The sequence below is a fragment of the Cheilinus undulatus genome, linkage group 1 (genome assembly GCF_018320785.1).
Source record: "Cheilinus undulatus linkage group 1, ASM1832078v1, whole genome shotgun sequence".
NCBI classification, from domain to species: domain Eukaryota; kingdom Metazoa; phylum Chordata; class Actinopteri; order Labriformes; family Labridae; genus Cheilinus; species Cheilinus undulatus.
Window position 1 is genome coordinate 39640644 of NC_054865.1, and position 18729 is coordinate 39659372.

The 18729-nt window shown below is 39.1% G+C and overlaps 1 protein-coding gene across 1 annotated transcript in view; it reads right to left on the minus strand.

The window, feature by feature from the left end:
- ankrd11 (ankyrin repeat domain 11) overlaps positions 1-17893 on the minus strand; it is a 156470-nt gene extending 138577 nt beyond the window's left edge. Inside the window, exon 1 of the mRNA XM_041792500.1 lies at positions 17477-17893. The gene's annotated coding sequence lies outside the window, so the exon portion shown is untranslated. The remainder of the gene's footprint in view (positions 1-17476) is intronic.
- Between the last annotated feature and the right edge of the window lie 836 nt (positions 17894-18729).

Here is an 18729-nt window from a genome sequence, read left to right on the forward strand (position 1 = left end):
TACATCCACGCCAGAGATTACACTGCTGGCTGCTGTTTCTAAAAAAAGATTCACTGCAGGGAGTATGAGTGACACAGGCACACACGCAACCATACACACAAACACAGAAATGGGCAGAAAAACAAGTCAGTGTATTTACAGGGAGGAAGGTTCTAGTATCAAAAGAACTTCAAAGATCAGAGTCTGGTTAACTGTAGTCATCCAATCATGGATCTGCGACTATTCCCAGCCTTGGCAGACAAACACAGTGAAATGTTGGACAGATTATTGGTAGCTGTAGGCCAACTTAAAATGTCTTCTGTATTTCCTATTCTCCTATTTTCCACTTCTCATTTAGGCTGCTTCCCGTCTTGGCAAAACAAATAACTCAGCTAAGTGTCTCTGCAGTGTGACACAGGAATACAATGTGGATGTACAAGCCTGGATACAACAGCCAAACACATTCTGGCCTGTAGCTTTAAGAAGGGCTCTGTGCTGCCACATATTCAGCAGGGAAAGTCCCTGTGCAGGCTGACTGAAGATGATGTGATTTTCCACTCACTGCTGACTGCTCTGCTTAAACACAAGCACTAATTCCTGTCCCTGCACCAATATAAGAGTTAAGACATTTTATTTTTAACTTCTCTGTGACTGACCAGGAATATACTAGAAAATGTGAAAATCTAAATCCTCCAGGACTGACAAAACACTGTTCCTTCTTGTGTTGCTGATCTTAGGGTCTAGTCAACCAAATGTCAATTTAAAAAAATGTCGGAACATTAATATTGGTTACCAGTGAAAAAAATAAATCATCAAAAATATCCAGTTTACCATGGGGACATTTTTATATTTTCAATTTTTGACAAATTTCAATTCAGAGTGAATAACATAACAAAAAAAACAAAACAATTATGCTGTTTAATAAGCCTGACATTAAAATATGATGCACTTCAGATGAAATATGACTCAAATCATGAAATTGATTATCTTAAAAACTTACATTTACATTCATTTCAACAAATTGAATTTTTCATTTAATATATATGATTCCTTCATCTTCTTAATTTCCACAGCAAAAATAAATATAAAAACAGACGAGAACTTATCCGATACTTGTACAAAGACTTTTCATAATTGGCAGTAATTATTATCCAGCTAATATTCAAAACCAGTCATCCTTTAATGGTTCTTGTGCTTCTCTGAAAACAGCACAACAAACGTTCAGTGTACTGTCACTTGGTATGTTTGACAAATACAACTGTTTCCGTTTCACAATTTACCGTAAAAGCAAAAAGAGCATCAAACGGTATTAACAGAACAGCAGAGTGACAAGCTCAGAAACGTGGAAAACAAGGAAAGTGGGTGAGCTAATATTAGTAACACCTTATGTCTTGCCATCTTGATTCTTATGAAATTCTTCAGATTATGCTCAAGCTTCAAAGTTCCCTGACATGTACAGTATCCTCTGTCACAACACCTGGAGTGACGTGTCAACTGAGCTTGAATTTGGGCAAAAAAATATCTACAATATTTTTGTCAATTACTGTTTAATCAACAAGACTTTATACCGGGTAAAGGGAAGCAAAGTGAAGATGAAAAACAGAGCATCCTCAAAATTTGGATGAACTTCTGCCCAGGTGATTTGATTTAAAGGGAATGATAATTTCCTGCAAGAATTGATTTATTTTCACACTGACAACAATTTCATAAAGGACTCCTTCCTGAATAATATCATCAAACACCGAAGCAGGGACAGGATTTGCTTTGGATTATTTTCATATTTGTTTGAATTCTCTCTAAAACCCAGCAGCTATTTTCTTATCTAAATCAAATGTTCAAATAAAAAGACAAATGAATACAGTATTTGTGGTTGGACTGTTATCTGCTTTTAGTATCATTTTAATACTACGGCATAAAAGGACTAGATAATAGACGCAACTGTCTGCTAGGCTCACATGACGCATGAGTAATATCTGAAAAATTAACTTTTATAAAAATCGTGATGACAACAGAAGGTGGGAGAATGTTTGCCTCATTTATGTGACTTGAACCTGTAGAGACTGTGTTCTTAATCCCGCTCCTGCCTGCTCCGGCTGGTTTTCTGACCATGACTGTCCACTCTTGCAGTGTGTGCCATCCGCCCCCATCCGCACTTGCAACAGGTGTGTCCAATCCCACCAGCATCCCGCACAGATCCTGACAATCCGCGTTAAATATTCAGAAAAGCAGGCAGTGCGTTTAATTAAAGGCAATATTGATGAGTTCACTTTAGCACCACCCTCGAGTTTCCTCTCTGAATGAAGGAAACCCTAAGAAAACAACCGTATCATTTTCATGTGTAACAGCGTCACACATGGATAAAAAAAATTGTTGGAACACAACTGTGTACACTATCTAATAGGGCAAATGAAAAAATATGGAGTGTGAATGCACAGCATCATTATTCCCATGAAAATATTAACCCCACAGTCTATGTGCCTCCCTGCAAGCTCGCTGGCCATGCAGGAATTTTTTTTAACAATAGACACTCCAGTCAAACATTACACTAACACAGATAAACATCAAGTGACATGATCTGTGGTATTCTGCTAGTAAACAAAGACATGGTGTTATTAATGCCTGCCTCACTCCTAGTGATTGGAATCGAGCTCTTTTTGGAGTTTTAGATAATGTGTCAACTCAGTCTTTTAACTCTCAAATTGCTTGTAATTTGGTACCATTTTCCCCTTCAACAAAAATGGAGGAAAAAGTCACTGGCCCCTCTGGGTTAAAATAAACCAGCTCTTAAAACTGGCTTGTATGAATAACACATCACAACTCCCTCTTAACATGTTTTCTTGAATCAAGCTGTCGTTTTAATCTAAACAGTACCCGACCAAATATTTTTGTTTGTGTCCTTTAAAATCATGCTTATGCCAAAAATGAGGGAGAAGCTGCCTAAGAGAAATGCTAAGAAGGTTACAGTTATTTATGTGAATTAAGTTGATTTCAAAAAAGCCAACATAGTCTTCAATCTGCCTCTCCATCAATGTCAAAAGCACACCTCTGAGGACATCTGAGTTATCCTGGAAAGCTGGATGAACTCAGAAAAGTGACACACTGGCCTCATTTGTCTGAGCTACAGTTTGTGTCTGAAGCCCCTAATGAGTTACAGAACAGGCTTCTTCCACCAGCCAATAGCACAATATGACCTCCATTACAGTGGGCAAGAAGTGAGGGCTTGAAAACTCTGCAGCCGATGCAGGCTTCACAAATAAGCCTTTATACAGAATTCACATGAGTAAATCATCTGTCTGAGGGCAATTACCCACAAAATGTGAAGAAGGCAAGGTACAAACAGCAGCATCAACAATAGGTGTAACAGGAGAGAGCTGTTAAAGCGGACAGTGGGATGAATCACAACCTCTTTATGGCCACCAGCCTGGCTGTAAAGACAGAAAAGAGCTGAGTGCGGAAAATGCATGTAGTGGTCAAAAAGGGTGCTTAGACCCTTTGTGTTAAGTATACTGCCCCACAGCATGCTGGTAGGGGGGCCAAAGTATACATGCATGTAGTGGTGATCAGGGGCATGGGCCCCGACCGACAGACCTCATCTCTTTGGTATTTAGGTATGCCTTTGCTTTTCATTCACATCCCTGTCGCACAGGCGCAGAGGCCCATCTCCCCACAGTCGGCCCCTCCCCCCTTCCTGTTGTTGCATTTCAATGTAAATGGGTGGATGAATGGCTGCAGCTGGCCCATCAAAAGGCCAGCCCTGCTGAAGGGTCTGAGTGATTGAGATTCAGCCAGGCCACACCACCTCCACCCTCCCCCACCCAACACTTTGTCTTAACACTCTAACCCCCTCTCTCAGCTTATAGCTCATCCAGCATGAGGACGACTGGACACGAGAAAACTGATACAGATGTTTGCCTCTGAGCACAACAGAAGCTGTCTCAGAAAGGCAAGAAATCCCAGACCGTTGTATTTACCACAGTGTGACTAAGGAAATATACTGACAGAGAAAAATACAATTCATCTTTGCAGTGATGAAAAGACAGCTAAACCATGTTCACGTGTCCTTTACCATTGATATGACCTTATTTCACATTGCTGCCATATTTAAAGGGAGATGACACCACAGCAAAGAAGGATAAATATCAGAGTTGGCATTCTGACTGCTTAAGTAAATATTCTGGGGTCTTTCACCACAAAACTGTGAGGAAAACAGAATTAAGATGCGGCAGAAGGATACTCAATGCACCCTGACTTGCAAAGTCTCTAGTTAACAGCAAAAATAATCTTGATAGCGGCAGTGTTGCATACCATCATCCTAACACCCCTCCTTCACATGTTGCTGAAAAATACTCCTCCAAAAGATGCTTGGAGATCTGTACTCAACAAAGCACTGCACAAAACAGACCTTTACAATTTAGTGACTAACATGCTCAAGATTAATGACAAAGCATTATCGTAAAACTAGCATCAAAATATCTTACTTTATTAATTTCACTATAAGGTATACTGCTGTGATGTGTGCATTTTCAGTTTAAAAGAAAGTATAAGTACCTTCATGGAAAAAGCAGCAATAAAGCTGAGGAGAAACAGAAAAGTCTGACTGGCCCAGGTGAGCAAACCTTCTTGTCATTTTCCCTGAGCGTCAGCAACAGGCTGAACAGACCAGAGCAGTTGAGTCCAGAGAGACACAGCACACAAACTGGCCGACTAACCTCAGGAAATTTTCCAACACGTTGGATAATAAATCATCTCATACAGACTCCTGCTAAACAGCACATCCCATCAAAACTAGACATGCACCAATAAATCGGCTGGTTATCGGAATTGACCAATTTCCAGCCTGTATGGCCCTGACTGATAGCCTGCTCTCGCTTTGATTTTTGCAGATCAGACATAAATACACTTGAGCTGTTACATTAACTTTGCAAAACCACATAAAAACCAACACTGCAGCCACACAATCAAGCTAATATGTCAGTAGTGTGAACGTTAGGCGCCCAGAGGAGAAAATGCACTGACAAACTGGAGAATATACACAGAGACTTGCCCTCTTGCCTAAAGGCATCTCAATGTCCATGGCAGATCCACACACCCCATGCTACACAAACAATAGTCTTTGAAGAGACCGGAAAAGTTTAGCAATACTTTTACAACTCTACTAAACGAAAAGTACCCAGTTGTTATTCAGACTTGTTTGGATTCACATCGCCCAAATATACATGAATCATGCCCAGGACCATCCTCCTAGAAGACTCTGGCACAGCACACTGGCATTCATAATGACCAAATGGTACCAGACTCCGGGGACAAGTGTACTTGAATCGGAACCCAGGTCCCTAGTGTGAAACCCCCCTGAGTGAAAATGAGTGATGGTCATGTATGCAACAGGGTTTTATTGTAAACATAAAAAAATCCTTTTTCTTTTTGCTGTCAATTATCCTTTTTTATAAATAAAGGAAATCAGTGTCAGCAGTCAGACCAGGAAAAAACCGAAATTGGAAATCAGCCCACCAAAAGGGACAATCTACTCAAAAGACCAACAGTTTTCTCCAGATTCATACCATTTGTCCTTCATAGTGCTCAGACTGAGACACAGAGGCTTTTTGCCCAATAGCTTTAGCCTCACAGGTTAACATTTTCATGGCAGAGACTATAATGTATTTAACTGAAAGATTTCAGAACAGCTACTTCAGTAGTAATCTTCCAGTGACAAAAATGGGGACTCAAACAAACCAATGGCCAAGCCCCTTTGGGCCATTTAACATGACACATGAGCAGATGATTCAAGGCAACAATCCACTGGAATCACATTTTCAGAAGATTTCAGTGTTCAGATGACAACATTATAACAACTGCCATGCTCACAAATCTGCAAAAATGACAAAAAATAGAGTAGTTGATCAAGGACTACACACGTGGACATAAACTTCCTTCTTTAGGCCTTGTCCACACGGAGACGAAAGCAATATATTTCATTTTGAAATAGTTTTTCTATAAACACGGGATCGTTCCTGGAAATGTCTGCGTAAGCACGGAACCACTGTAGTATATATGCCAAGCCTGCAAGCGGTGCTGTAACGCTGCCATGGAAATGCACCAAAAGAGAGAAGATTATGGAAAACTGCCCAAAACTTTCTCCTGGTTGCCCTTCTGGTTGTTCTCCGCAGTGGATCTAAGAACATCTGGTTCTTAGATACTGTTCTCTGTGGTGAAAAAGGGCTCAGTAGCTTCTGCAGCATGAACACAACCCTGTAATACGCCATTGTAGCTTTTGCTTGACACGCACATGCAGCTTAAGTTGGCTATGCAATGTACGACATAATTGTTTCAAGAAAGATGTGGTTGGCTGTCTATATGGAGATGAAATGGTAAGCATTTACAGATTTGTTCACTTTTAAAAAGTAGCGTTCCTCCCACAACGCTGTTTCTGCGTGGATGAAACGCTGATTCAGCAAAAAAAAAAAAGAGAGAAAAAAAAAAAAAACTTTTAAGTATACTTCTGAATTCGTGTGGATGGGGCTTTAGAGCTGTGAGATGCAAACATACAAAAATTACCAATACACAAACATTTGTGTGGACAGACAATGACTGCTACTCAGACTGGCCCTAAACTACAGAGGAAGTTAATCTGAAGAAAATGCTGACTGAGTGTGATCAACACTTACAGGAGTGAGTCTACACTAGTTGTTGTAGTCTACCTACTTGTACAAGGCTTTTGACAGGAACCGTTATGTGCTCATGTGTGTGTTTGTGTGATCAGAGGAAGCTCTATACTGCTGGTATAGAGAAAACTAGCTTCATCAGAAGTTTGCACTCTGAAACCCTTGTTTCAAACCATACATTTTTAAGCACCTAAAATGCAGTCATCCTTTGAATGAACAGCCAAAATGCAGTAAAACGTAGCCATTTTCATATGATATCATAGTCATCTAATCGTGGCCTAGACAGATGTCTCTGTCAGACTTTATTTACCAACTCCAAGTTCACAGGGGACTATTAAATCCTTTGCTTCTCTAACAACGATACAAACATTTCGATTTAACTGAAACCAACACTGATACCATAATGGGATTGTGAATACCTTAAATAAATATGATAAAACAGCCCAGTTGCTTTTATGCCCAAGTTATGATGTGAAAGGGATATGTTTTTATTGCATATCTGAGATAAGATTTGAGTATACCAGTTCATTCAGTTAAAAAATTGGAGCACAAAATATCCCTTTGCCAGGCCCTGATCAGAAAGATCAAAAGCCACATCTGTGAAGAGCACATTTCTGGAGAAGCGGCAACACGCCAGAATGAAGAACCTTTCCCTTTGATGTGAACGAGATGCAGGGAAGAGAAAATATTATCAAGAGCAGCACAGCGGAAGGCAAGGAAGTAAGCACAGCGCAACACGAGTTGGAGACGCCATCAACCATCAGGACCTCCAAAACCCTGAAATGAGGCTCTACAGTCCCTGAGGGAAACAGCAGGATTGGGGCCCGCCATTTTGTTCCATTTGGCTTCGAGGATAGAGGAGGGGGCAAAGGAACAGGCTGAGTTTCAAAGGGCTTCAGATGCCATTTGTGTATCCACAGAGATTGTGCGGGTAAGAACAGCTATAAAAGATTTACACAACTCAAAAAGGAGGAAGAGAGGGGAGCGAGAGAGAAACCAAGACATGGGAGAGAAGGGAAGGCAGAGATGGACAAAGGCAGGCAAGAAACAGGAGTAGCCATGCTTGTTTACCTAAAAGGACCACACTCTCTGCATGGGAGGGGGAGGGGAGAGGCAGCATGGACAGAAGGCAGGCAGAGTGGGTGCTGGAGTTAAAACTAAAGGCTCTTTTGGCAATTGCAAGAAGCACAACCGGTTTTGTTATTCCTTCACTGGAACCATGAAAAGGTTTGCAGTAATGATCAATGAAGTTCAACAAAGTATCAAGTACTATTAAAGGCACCAGAATATACTAATTTCTGTTTTACTTTACTGCTCTTACTTAAAAACAAACAGTATTTTGGATGCTACTTTAAATATACTAGGTAAGGAAATGAAAACAAGTGCTCTCATAAGCAAACTACAACCATGGATAAAAAATAAACCCAGTGGTGACATAAACAGGGAGCCACCATGGACAGGAAAGGTGTGTTAATATTAGACAACCATTGTACTCTTTGTATATGCCACATAATTTAGCTGGCTATTGCCTTGCTTACTCATTTAAGACAGCAAACATGTAAATACCAACATCAACGCTAATTAAGAACAGATACTAGACATAATTACTAACAACATTCACATCCTCAGTTAGAAAATTAAATCACAGAACTAAATGGGGAAATAGCCAGTCTCCTACAGAGCACATATGGACACACTGGATGTCTAAACACTGAGGCATGATGGGCGATGAGTTTGGTCAAGTTGGGCAGTGCTTGGTTTGGCTCATCTTTTGGCAAGCAGAAAAATATTGCGTTCAGAAATTTTGTATGTGTTATATTTATGTATTGAAGTGGGAAACTCTTTGAAGATTTTATTTAAAAAATGTAGAATCTGTGCACAATAGTCGTGACTTTCAGCACATGAAATGTTCCAGTTTCTGTTTGAAGTCTCAGCTTTACTGGTCAGTTGCATCAGTAGAAATGTTCCAAACTGACAACAACAAGGCAGAACTATAACCATCAATAGCATTCTAATAAAACTTATTTATCTCTGTAAACAGACATCTGCAGCAAATAATTCATTACCACCTAAACATTTCAACCTACACCACAAATCTGTCTCACACTGTGTAACAAAAGCCAATCAGTCTTTCAATGCCCCGACTAACCGAGAAGTATCAGAAAAGATCAAACCAACCTTTGTTCAAAAACCTGCATTTTAAATAGGGTCAATGGATTGTCGGCCTGGCCTATTATTGAGGCAGATATTTGGCCTTTTGCTGATCATTAGTACATGCATTACAAGGTGTTACAAGGTGTCCCTCTGGCTTTATTTGTTTACTCTTACAGTCTCAGCAAATGTCTTGTTTACAACACAATCTGACTGGCTGGATGAGTACGAGCTAATCAGCTCTTAAGCCTGGGTGCCACCGACATAGTAAGCATGCGAAATCTATTCCTGTTTTCCTCTGTGCCATTTCTCATGTTGATAGAGCCATAGCTATGTTTTTTTATTTTCCTTCATTTTTTTGATCATGCAATCAAACTCTTCCCCCATGAAGTACATGTTGTCCATCATAATAAATGTATATCAGTTATTGGTCTCAGCTGGTCCAGACTCAAGGCTTGCCAGTTTCTTCAATGAAAATTTGTGGCCCAAATTTCCCAGAATTCTCAACCATTTCCCCATGATTACATATGCACTTTTGCCAATTTCTAGAGATTTACCTCATTGAGAGTAAGAAAAGCAGTTTTGTTATTTGTTATTACAAGATAAAGCAATAAATGTGCTAAAAAATTGAAAATTACCCATAGTAAGAAATAACGCATCTCCACCAAGGCCTTCAGTACCTCATTGACTTTTTGCCACCATTTTTTCTCCAGACACACATTCACAACCCACTGAAAACAGCTCCACCACACACTTTTAAGCCCTGACCCACCAGTTGAGAACCACAACATAAATGACCAATAATCAATATCGGCCCTGCAAAACTGATCAGTCCACCTCAATTTTAAAAGTTGTTTCCTTTGCCTTTTGATGACAGACTTGATAAAGCTTTGTATTTTTTAGTTTCTTCTTTTACAAACCTGCATCATGATGTTATTTAGGCAGTCTTTATTCCCTTAATCATGCATGGGTCACAAAGATTTTTTCAGGCCTACACTACTAAGGCAAGCATGAGTAAAGCTGCTTTTTAACTTACATTCTATTGTTGAACTAAGACTCAACAAATGAATGATGTCCCTTCAGGGACAGCCTACACATTGTGGAGATAAATGCCCCATGGAAAAGGAAATCTTGCCTCAAAGTGGTGTAATTACTCCATTGCCAGAGAAATGGTTGCCAATAACTGCTGATGCGTTCTGACAAGGTAGCTGAAGTAGCAACCAGTGTAAATTTGTTTGTACAATCACAAGTTTATTAAAGTTTTTAAACACAATCTGTGAATATTTTCCCTTCATAAACATCTGAAAAGCAACACTCTTGTTTTCAAGGAACATATGTCAACATGAGGCAAAAACAGCTTGTTGAATTTCTGAGACTTCTCCAGCAAATGTGTCTGGATCACCGGCGTCCAAATGCTTCCTAAGGCCTAATGTTCAATTTGATCACCTGTTAGCTAAGATTGGTTCCACTGCCTCTTGGATGTAGACGTGCCTGTCCATCTGTCTCTTTTAATTGGTGCTCATACTAATACATTTTTGCTTTATCAAGTCGCCATCTAAATTGATCTGGCTAACTACAGCAGAAAAAAGAAAAGGGAAACAGATGAACAGACAGTTCTGTGTTTGCATAAATAATTACATCTTGATGCAGAATTCAGGATTTTTAGGGGCTGTAAGCCTTGAAACAACTTTTAAAAAGTGTGCTATCTTGTGGAGTTGGGTTTGACTATTTCTGTTCACTACTGAGGGAATCTTGACAGTTATAAACTTTCATGACACATTTACAGAATCAGTTACTCAATGCAGTCACAGAATATTGATCCATATTTTATCACCACTGCCTACTTTAATGGGTTGTTATGATTTTTGTGAGCCTGATGCATTAAACAGTATTGAAGCACCAATCGACTGTCAAAGCTGTCAAATCAAATAAAAATCTTGTAACTGAACATTGTCACCCCAACTTCGGCATTCAAAAGAACCCAAAGAAAATCACTGGTCTTGAAAGGTTTTTTAACAGATAAACATCACCCCTTACAATAACCTTGAAAGACTATATTAATGAGCAGAATACAACAAGCAAAGACAGTCAGAATGTCAAAATGGACACTTAACTCAGGTTGTGGTTATAGTTTGGCTATGTTCCTTGCCCCAGCATACAAGCACCAGAGGGGAATCGATTCATCAATGGAAACACGTTTTCCTTTGCAAAAGGTGACAACATGCCACCTTTCATCTGGCAACTGCTGGGACCTTTTTCAAGCTGAGCTGGCTTTCAAGTCAGCAATCAGTTGTTAAATGATGAAACCATGGACAAACTTTGAACCTCTTTAAAATACTCTAGTCCAGCCATCCCCATATGGTGGCCCATGGGACACTTCCGGCCCACCAACAGGTGTCATCTGGCCCGCGAGACATTTGGGAAAATGATGGAAATTTTTACAAATGTATTTATTTTAAATATTTACCTTCTTAGGTGTTTAAAATACAAATTTTCACTGATTTATCATGATCTTTCTGTAATTATAGCAAGGAAAGGATGTTATACGATGCAATAAATTAGTTAGATATGGTACATTGAACTCTGTTTAGAGAAGGGAGGAACATCATAAAAAGACGCACAGCAGAGCGCATAGCAGCACAATTGCTTCACCTCAGCTCTGCAAACATGCCGTCCAAAAAGAGTCTGATACAGACTGCATGATTTTTAAGACCAGAGGAGAAGGATTATTTTGTCTAATTTAGTACCGGGGTACTGAGGCATTTAAAAAAGGTACTATACTGTGCTTGGATGAGACCGGTACTTTTTTTTTTTTTTATGTCGCTATGTAACATCACCGCATTGTAATTTGAGCCGTGGTGAGCAAGGTGGAGCAAGCAGGCAAGCCTTAACCCTTATGGATGGCCATTGTCGTATAAAAAGTGCATAGTTTATAAAAACAATAATAACTTTTGAACCATACATGACAGCCGCTTACCGTTTTTTTCTCGTGAAAGCTGACGGTTTCGCCGTTCATTTGCTACCCTGGACGTCCTTGTAGCTCTAAAGGATGCCGTTCTAACAAGCCTGGAACTTCAGTGACTTTTCCGGGTCTTTAAAGATTAAATCCACCGCGTTGGAGCTGATTATAAATGCTGTTTTATCAATTTTTATTCCATTTTCGATCGTGTTTTGGTTATCTTCTGCGGGTGCTGCCATCTTTGTTTTGGGCAGTGAGATCATTTTGTCATGCAAAGCATCTTGGGAGGATTTTCAACCAATCAGAAGGTGGTGCTTCTCATGTCATGCTGTCTGTAACTGTGCCTGCCCAAACATCTTTAGATAATATCAAGTTTGACAAATAAAGAAAAAATGTTTTTGATAAACAGTATATATATATATATATATATATATATATATATATATATATATACACTCTCATATCAGTAAATGGTTAAGTATTTAAAGTAATAATGATGGTAATAATATTAGCTTTTAGCTTTTTAAACCTTAAAATCCCACACAAAGAAAATATCTGTTCTTTTGGTTTGTTTGTAGTTTTTTTCTGTATCCTAAAACACTGACAGAAACAAACAATGACATGTTATGTTTTTTTTAACACATTAATTTTTTACTGATGCATAGTTATAGTTCTAAAATTTTCTATAAAAATAAAGTCAATAATGACATTTTTTGTATTCTCTTGTTATTTGGAAAAGTATCGAAAAGTATCAAAATACATGTTGGTACCGGTATCGATACCAAAATGTTGGTATCATGACAACACTAATATATATATGTGTGTATATATATATACACACACAGTGCTTAACAAATTTATCAGACCACCACCCAAAGTAAGGTTTATGCCACACCTACCCTAAATTGACAGCATTGGTAATTACCTAAATCAATCACTGCAATGGTTAATACACAAATATGTAGAAGCTCTTTCACCCAAATGATATTTTCAATGCTAAATTATAATTATTATTGTTATCCATGAATTTTCAAATTTACTGATTTACAAAAAAAACCCTGAAAAACTAGTAAAGCACACTATTATTTCTTGATTAATAGGTTAAATTATAGTTATTTACTTGCATTCCTGAACAGAAAAATTAGTTTTAGTGGTTGAATGTTATGCTTGATTAATTTCTGACTTCTCAGAGAAGCCCAGTGAGCCGGCTCAAATTTGGGTATAAAAAGGTAAATTCAGTTTGAAATTCCTCATTCCTGTTCAAAATGGTAAAATGCCAAGACCTCACTTAAAATAAAAGAGTCCGCATTAAAGCACTTCATGTGGCATAAACCTTACTTTGGGTGGTGGTCTAATAAATTTGTAAAGCACTATATATGTGAACATACATGACATTTTAATGGTGTTCAAAAAAAAAAAAAATCAATTTCTGTCCCTCAGCTTTCTGTCCTTGAGATACTTTGGCCCTCAGGAAAAAGTAATTGGGGAACCTTGCTCTAGTCTATGCTGTACTTGCAATGCACTCTGCTGAGCTATGCATTTCTACTGTTTGGATAACATGGCTAAACATGGCTCAGAAACTGCAGGGGCATGTGCAGAACACCAAGGCCAAGTTGGATCTACACTGTATATGGATGTGCATGGTTAAACAGTTAAGTTAGTGGATCATGTTAGCTGGTGCAAGATTTACGAGTTGGTTAAACTAATTACCTTTTTTTTTTTTTTTTTTTAATTATGGGCTTAAAATCCAGGTCTGACGCCTTTTTTAAAATGTAGTGAAGTCCCCCGCCATTAGAAGCCACTGTAGCTTTAGTTAATAGCCGCTGACTTCCTGTCAGAACTTTCCCCCGGCACTTTGCTGGACATAAATATGAGCTTAGCAGTTAGCGTGTGGTAGGAACAGCGTGGTATGACATTTTTTCAGGGGTGCACAAATATGAATAAAAGTGCTTCGATTTGGGTGCTCACCGATACTAAGTACAAATACTAAGCATGTTACAATAGCATGACTGTTCTTCAATTTATTTTGAAAGTTTGTTTTTTTTTTTCAACAGATTTTCCTCATCCCTCCTCTTGACAATTTATCAGTGCATAGTTTTCATTCTCCTCTACTTCCCTCATCCTCATTTATGCTGAAATATCAAAAAAAAAAAAAAAAAAAAGACTCAAACTTTGACTACATACTCACATAATGGGAGGTCGACATATCCAAGCATGGGATGAATTTGACTGATTTCTAAGTACTTTTCTCCTCTTTAGACTAGTCAGTTAAATGTAATTTAAATGGGCATTTAGCCAAACAGGGAAACAGCCACCTGGGAACATCTTTAATACTGTACATGGACGAGAAAATTAGTCTCCAACCACATTGCCAAAATGTCCAGGTCCAACTTTGAAAATTATATCTGGTAAAATTTTAGTCGGACTAACACATTTGTAAGTATTTTACAAGCCCAATTTTAGTCTGACCTAAACGATTAACAGGCATAATTACATTGATTGTTACTGTTGTCATGAGAATCCATTGAAAAGATTAATATGCCGTCATATATTCTGTTGCATCATCTCTAGCGTGCAGCTACTGCAGTGCTCTTTCATTCTGCTCTGTTTTGGTCCTCCCTGATGGACGCTTCATCATTTGTGTCTATTCCATTCACATTCAGATTCTACAGCCTCGGCTTCAGTACTATTACACAGAGGGTTTTAGAACAATTCTTGTCCGTAATAACCATCTGGGTGTCCTCTTCAACCCAAACACAGAGCTCAATAACATCCTGTTCTCTTGCTTTTACTCATGTTCTGTTTTGTTGCCAGCACTCATCAGCTCATTTGTGTGTGAGATGAATTCAGCCGTTGAGTAAGCTACTGAAAATACAAGGTAGGCCATTTAAAAGACACGCAAACAACAAAAATCCTTAAAAAGAGGAGCAACGGATCAATAGAGGTCATGTATAATGCTACTTCCTCAAATTACAATGGTCTGATGTGAAAAAAAACTTAAGAGGCTGCACAGGGGTCATCACTTTTGTACTTAAGATCAAAATTACTGGGTCTGACTAACTGGAAGAGAAGAGCCACTGTTAGGAGGTACATAGCAGAAACATCGAACTGTTGCCTTTAATTTACTCAAAACTTAACCATCAGTCACATTCACAGCTCATGACCTTTCTGACCTCACAGAGCTCCATTTCCTGTTGCAGGCAGAGGGCCTGGCTTAAGTCTCAGGTCTGACTAAAGAAACAGATGCAAAACTGTCAGTTGAACAGTCAGCTCATAAGTGTTCATTATTAGTTATGACACTACTTCTATCATTTTACTCTTAAATATGCTTAAAACAATTGTTTCCAACTATTGCCGGCCTTACACCAGAGGACTTTGCTAAAACTCAAAAAAGACTCTAAAAAGACTGACATCTGAGACCCTCTCACATCTAAAGACAATATGTTGGCAAGCCGTTGAGTTTTTAGTTTGAGACTGAGATTTTGCAAAGACTGTGGGTCACTAACTACAAGACTATAATACAATTCCTTTTCAGATTATTTCCCATCATGCATCAGGTGGAATTTCACGACAACAATTTCTCAATAGAGAACGAGATGTGAAGAAGATTGCATTTAAGTTAATATCTCTTTGTTTTTTTATTATTAACATCGAGTGGACACAACAGAAAAGTTAAACACCAAAGCAACTTTGCATGTTACTGCAACAACCAAAAAACTATCCCGGAAACACTTCAGAATAAAAGTGAAACACAAAAAACACAATTTGCATATGACCACACTTAAGATTGATGACAATATCAAACACCTTTGATATTGTAGTAACGCCAAGACTGTAGAAAGACCACCTTAAAATGGCAAAAAATGAGACCTCCTTAAGACCACCTTAAACCTAACGACTGAGATCATGGGAACGAGCTGCAACTTTAGCAAGACTCCCATGATTTTACTCCGACTTTAAAATTGGAGGGAAAGTTGTTGGGTGTAAGGCTGCCTCATAGATACCTAGTGCTGAAAGAGTCTTTGAAGTCTGCACTGACTCTCGTATTTCCTGATTCAGAAGAGCATACCCAGCTACAAACATCTCATTAGTATCTTTAGTTTGCTACTTACAAATCAAAGTAAAGCTTCATAAAATGCAACATTATTTACTCCAAAAGACAAATATATAATCACGCAATATATATGAAACCTGGGAGGTAAATGCATTGACAATTAACGCCATATCAGAGATATATGGTTAAGTATCAGAGATGGCATTTGTCAGTAAACACCTACTCTAGATTTAAATTATACAACACAACCTTCATGTAAACAGAACAAGGCATGTGATGATAGCCTTTGGACTGAGGCTTTACCTATGAAAGAGAAATAGGACCTACACAAGCTCCAGGGAAACAGAGATATGCATCACTGCCTCTGCAGTGTAGTCAACATGAACGCCCCAACAAGCTAAAACACTCTCAGTATCTTGGTGGATGGAAAACACCACCAGCGGCACTGCAGTGTTTTCCTCAGCATTGGTACTGCACCAAAGTGGAGAGCATCTCCTCCATATTCTATTTCCTCTCCAGCACATTTCAAATCCCACCATGTTGTGCCCCTCCTTTTCAAGTTTTAGAGCACAGAAACACAAGTACCACACTGACCTAACTTTAATAATTGTGACACTAATACTATCTGCAAAGCCCACTGTGTTAGACTGCTTACTTCTTATACTGAGTCTCTGGTAAATCTAGGTAGCTTGTTGGCATTTAAAGCTATGTTATTTCTCAAATCATCTTGGTGTGTTTTGGTTCTGACAAACTAATTCATTGCTTTTGTAATGGGGGGCTTGTAGCACATCCGTTTTGCTTTAGTGCTGAAGCAGACCAGCAAATAGGCAAGACAGTGCTTCATGACAGGAATGCATTACAGTGAGCATTAAGACTGGAGAAGCTGATAAATATACACTACTTCTGATCCCAAGAGAGGTACAAATGAGGATATAATTAATACTCTTCCTACAGAATATTGATGATACTTGTTGATTTGGATCTTGCAAGTGGGAACTGTAAATTCTTGGAAAAATCTAAGCCAAACATCACTTGTAGATAAGGGGAAGGAGTTGAAAGTGAAATTGATTACTCACATGATAAAGCTAACTAAAACGTGAACTAGTACATTATAAGTAGACATGGTTTACCTATCTGCAGCATTAATTATCCTCCTTATTTGGGTATGGTCTAAAATAAAATCACTGGCAGTGCAATTCACATTACACATGGATATGAATTTAAATTTCCAGCAAGGGGAAATAAAACTACAAACGTATCAAATAGCCAATACTTCAAATAATATAACAACATCTAAGTAAAGCCATGTTTAAAAAGTGGAGCAGTAAACTTAGATATTAGAGGACTTCCACTTTAGAAAAATAATACTAAAGTTTATATAACCACTACGAGGCACATGTTTTGCATCTTTATGCTATCAAGTCCCAAATATCCAGTTCTTGCAAGTTGACCTTTGCCGCAACATACACAACCCAGCGTTAGCCACGGGGGCAGCAAGTCAGTTTGTTGTTGTAAATGCATTAGCTTTGCAGGGCCATGGACCCCTATGTGTTTGTGCATGTGCATGTGCTGCAGTCTGTATATGTAGCATGTACAATAACAGCAGTGTAGGGAATCAAGTTCCCCTTCAGAGACCGATACAGCATAACTTAGATTAATATAAATGCAACTTACCTTAGTATGAATTTCCACAAACTGAAACAGAGATCTGATTTTTAAATTTAGTCTATGCCGCGATGTTTTGGGCCAATGCTGGATGGTCCCATTTGTCGCCGTCGGTTCAGTATCTGGAGGTCTGGAGACATACGCATAAACTCGCGTCGACCATTGCAGCTCAAGCAGCTCACTAGTATCGCGGCTAGCGCTAGCTTGTTAAACCGTGTAGACCAACAAACAGACGTCCAGAGGAAAAAAAAACAATAAAATATCCACGAAGCCTCGTTTACAGCGTAGCTATTTCGTCTTCACCACAAACTTCGAACCTTAAAGACTCCATTTGCACGACGGTAGTCTCGCTTGGGTGAAGGTAAACCATCAAAAGATCATATTTTGTTTCGGTTTAATCCTCTCCGCCAACCAGTACGTGCGGTTTTCGAGCGGCCTTTGACTTCGGTGTATGGACGCCCGGGACGGAAACGCTTCAGGTCTGAGACGAGCTTTCTGATTGGCTGTGGTGCTGTAGGCGGATATCGTTTCCGCACAGATTGAAACTGACGCCATTTTGGGTCTTCACAGCACGCGGCTCTCGCGTCAGAACAAGTACAAGTGAAGCGCCAACGTGGCTGACCGCAGGTCCCAGTTTCCAACGCTAGAGACCACACTCCATTATGTAGTTGGAGACTTCGAAAAGGAAATGGAGTACCGACATTGGGTGCATTCGTTCTCTACACCTCTAGGAACTCAAGTGTGTCAAGATGTTATTGTTTTGATTCCTCATGGGTCATTTTAAATCGTTTTTGTGCACTTCGATTTTTTTTACCTGGACATACGGAGGCGTTCAGCAACGCTCGGAATCAGTGCATCCAATCGACGCCTACATGATCTGTATTATCAGACCTACTCACAGTAAAGTATGAGCACATCTCTCGATGTTTGCCCAAAACCATTCGATTCTAACACGAGTAAGCGTCGGCAACGAAACGGAGCGTATGGGTAAACAAACTAAACATACCCGTGGTCTAAAGGAAACGAGAGAACATGAGTCGAATGCTCCTATTGGTTCTAAGCTCAAACTCATCCACTGTTATTTGGTTACTCATTCTGTCAATCAAGCTGACCCTTACACGTCGCTTTCATGACAACATTGCCTTGGATTATTTACAAGGATGGGGTTACGTTGGGCGCAAATTTGCATGTCTTAATTCCAACGTTTTCACAGACTAGCTATATTTCTAGTAAACAGGAAGGCATGATTATGAAAATAGCTT